Source organism: Arachis ipaensis, chromosome B2 (assembly GCF_059453495.1).
Source record: "Arachis ipaensis isolate K30076 ecotype BB chromosome B2, ASM5945349v1, whole genome shotgun sequence".
In the NCBI taxonomy this organism is placed as follows: domain Eukaryota; kingdom Viridiplantae; phylum Streptophyta; class Magnoliopsida; order Fabales; family Fabaceae; genus Arachis; species Arachis ipaensis.
This window is the reverse complement of record NC_142437.1, coordinates 32,833,845-32,837,619: the sequence shown is the minus strand read 5'-3', so window position 1 is coordinate 32,837,619 and position 3,775 is coordinate 32,833,845. Positions and strand designations below refer to the sequence as shown.

The following is a 3,775-nucleotide window of genomic DNA, read 5'->3' as shown; positions in this document are numbered from 1 at the left end:
CCATTCTCTTTAATTTCTGCCATTTACTTTTATGAGCAAATCCCCCATTCCCATTTACAATTCTGCAATTTACTTTCAGTCATTTACTTCCAATTCTTTAATTCTAGCATTTACTTTTCTGTTATTTACATTTCTGCCATTTTATTTTCTGCAACTCTCAACCCAAATTCTGGATTCGCTCAACTAGAACATTCTTCTAATTAAAGTTGCTTGATCAATCAATCCCTGTGGGATTCGACCTCACTCTATTGTGAGTTTTTACTTGACGACAAATTCGGTACACTTGCCGAAGGAAATTTGTTGAGAGACAGTTTCCACCCGCATCAAGTTTATGGCGCCGTTGCCGGGGATTGATTGTGCATCAACAATGATTAAATTGGAAGATCACTAGATTGAGCATTTTTCTTTTGTGAATTTCATTTTCTGTTTGAGTGATTTACTTTTTGTTTTAGTTAAACTTCTTCCCTTCCCCCTCTACTTTTTTATTTTTCTTTGTTATTTTCAATTCTATTTGCTAACCCACTAACTGTTTGATATATTGCATCACCCACAACTAACAGTAATTCTGACAAAAATACTTTCTGCACCTATCTTTTCTTGCTTGCACTTGATGGTTGTATGACAGGGAGAAGAAGCGGGGCTTCAACTTCCTTCGATTCTGAACCTGAGAGGACCTTCCTTAGATTAAGGAGGGAGGCAAGAGGAAAGAAAGTGGTTGGTGCTGAGGAAGAAGAGGAATTCTTTGAACCAAACATGGAAGACAACATGGAAAACCATCATGAAGAAGAGGATCACAACCATGGGGGAGGAGGTAGAGTAAATCATGCTGGGGAGGATAAAAAAGTTTTGGGCTCTTACATCAATCTAAACCCAGGCAATTGTGGAAGTAGCATCCAAAAGCCAACAATCCATGCCAACAACTTTGAACTTAAACCACAGCTCATCACCCTTGTTCAGAACAACTGTTCGTTTGGAGGAGGTGTCCAAGAAGACCCCAATCAACATCTAACCACCTTCCTGAAGATATGTGACACAGTGAAGTCTAATGGTGTTCATCCTGACACCTATAGACTGCTCTTGTTTCCATTCTCACTTAAGGATAAAGCAGCCAAATGGCTGGAATCTTTCCCAAGGGAAAGCTTGACAACTTGGGAAGACGTGGTGAACAAATTCTTAGCAAGATTTTACCCTCCTCAACGAATCAATAGGCTGAGAGCTGAGGTCCAAACTTTCAGGCAACAAGATGGTGAGACTCTATATGAAGCATGGGAGAGGTTTAAAGACCTAACAAGGAGGTGCCCACCAGATATGTTCAACGAATGGGTGCAGCTGCACATTTTCTATGAAGGGCTCTCTTATGAGTCAAAGAAGGCCGTAGACCATTGATGCGCATAAACTAGTTATGCCACGATTTAGGAAACTGCACGATCGGCAAAATTCCTTCCAGCAAGTGCACCGGTTATCGTCAAGTAAAAACTCACAATAGAGTGAGGTCGAATCCCACAAGGATTGGTTGAATGAGCAATTCGGATTAGAAGTGTGTCTAGTTGAGCGGAATCAAGAATTAGATGAGAATTGCGGAATGTAAAATTGGCGGGAAACGTAAATGGCAAGAAATTGAAATGGCGGAATCTTAAATTGCATGAATTAAAGAGCAGAAGCTAAATTGCTGAAATTTAAAAGGGAATGGGGGTGATTGCATGAATTGAGTTGCAGAATGTAAAGAAATAGTGGAAATCGGAGATGGGGAATTCATTGGGTTATAGGAGATATTGAGATCTCCGAATCAAAACATGTTTATCTCTTCTTCAACCAATGCGTTCATTGAATTTTGCTTGGCAATCTTATATGATTGGATCCCAATCCCTTGGCTCACCAATTCTCTCTAAAAACAAACAAATTCCCAATCCCTTGGTTTAAATGTTCATAAGAAGAGATGATGCTCGATCACTGATTATACCACACAGTTTCATGAACCACAATTTGGTAGGATTACATGTCACAATATCCATCCAAACCCCAATCCAATTCACTGTGAGAAAGCTTCTCTAGCATGAATCCTCCATTCCTTTCCCAAGGTTCCGAAGGATTCCAATTATGGGTAGTTTCTTTCCCAAGACAACTACCCAATGGAATTAGATCGAGAAGCTTTCTAACAAAATTCAAGAGAAAAGATTGAAGAAGAAGATAAACTATTATTGATTCATTGAATTACAATAGAGCTCCCTAACCCAATGAAAGGGGGTTTAGTGAGTCATAGCTCTGAATTCAATTACAAAGGTATGAAAACTAGCAAAATGAAAAGTTCAAAAGTCCGTCCTAACTTAAATTCTATCCTATTTATACACTTTCTATATTGAGCTTCTGTTGTGTTTCTTGGGCTTTGAGGCCTCTCCCTGCTTTCCTTTTGCTTTGGGTTTATGATCCATAATCTTGATGAGGCTGCTGATCCACATTCTGAAACATTCATTGAGCTAACTTAGTGATAATCAAGTAATGACACATGACTCAACAAATTGAAATTCCAGACTCATCAATCCTTCAGGCCCAATCCCATAAACCATGATATTCAATTGGGTTTCATACCAGAGTAAGTTTAAGTTAATGTTTGTGCTCAAAAGCTAACTTAAACTGCAATATTTTTGGCCCAAAAACCTTTTCCAATAGTGGCGTTTAAGTTGCAGTTTAAGCTTAAACTGCAGCTTAAACGCCAGACACTTCCAGTGATGCCTTTTGTGGAAGCACGTTTAAGCTTCAGTTTAAGGTTAAACTGAAGCTTAAACGTGGAAATGGAAGAAGGCAGCCCTGGAGGGTAACATAGTCGAACACGTTTAAGCTTCAGTTTAAGGTTAAACTGAAGCTTAAACGTGGAGATAGGAAAGGCAGCCCTGGAGGTCGAACACGTTTAAGCTCCAGTTTAAGGTTAAACTGGAGCTTAAACGTGGAAATAGAGAAAGCCATCCTGGAGGTCGAACACGTTTAAGCTCCAGTTTAAGGTTAAACTGGAGCTTAAACGTGGAAGAGGAGAAAGGTAGCCCTGGAGGTGTCGAACACGTTTAAGCTCCAGTTTAAGGTTAAACTGGAGCTTAAACGTGGAAATGGAGAAAGGTAGCCCTGGAGGTCGAACACGTTTAAGCTCCAGTTTAAGGTTAAACTGGAGCTTAAACGTGGAAATGGAGAAAGCAACCCTGGAGGAGAAAACTTGGTCGAACACGTTTAAGCTCCAGTTTAAGGTTAAACTGGAGCTTAAATGTGGAAATGGCTCCCTGGTGCATTCCCCATTTCTGGCGTTTAACTTCCAGTTTAAGGTTAAACTGGAGGTTAAACGCCACTTTCACCCTTTCCTCTGCTTTCATGATTTTGCCGTTTAAGTTCCAGTTTAAGCTTAAACTGGAACTTAAACTCCACATGTGATATTCAAGCTTCCTTTATTGATTTCTGTTGCTTCCTTGCCTAGCCTCTTCTTTCCTGAAATCATCCAAACAACTGCATCAAAGTCTTGCAAATTTTCATGAGAATCTTCCATTCATAGCATTCAAGTAATATAACTAAAAACTCATGAAATTTGCATAAAAATCATACTGTTTGGATGGTTCATTGCTTTGTTATTCATTTAACCATTCTTGGTTACTTTAAGCTCAAGAAAGCGCATAAAACAACTAAAACTAACAGAAAAATGCTAGTGAAACTCGCCTAAGATGCCTTGGCATCACAACACCAAACTTACTACTTGCTTGTCCCTAAGCAAGTCCTGAGTTATTTGAGAAGAAAGTAT

The 3,775-nt window shown here is 39.4% G+C and overlaps 1 non-coding gene across 1 annotated transcript; it reads right to left on the bottom strand.

Annotated features, from left to right (window-relative positions):
• Positions 1–1,206: 1,206 nt before the first annotated feature.
• LOC148573518 (small nucleolar RNA R71) lies at positions 1,207–1,313 on the bottom strand. The gene has a single exon (XR_015906215.1). It is a non-coding gene; the product is annotated as a small nucleolar RNA R71 (small nucleolar RNA).
• Positions 1,314–3,775: the final 2,462 nt, after the last annotated feature.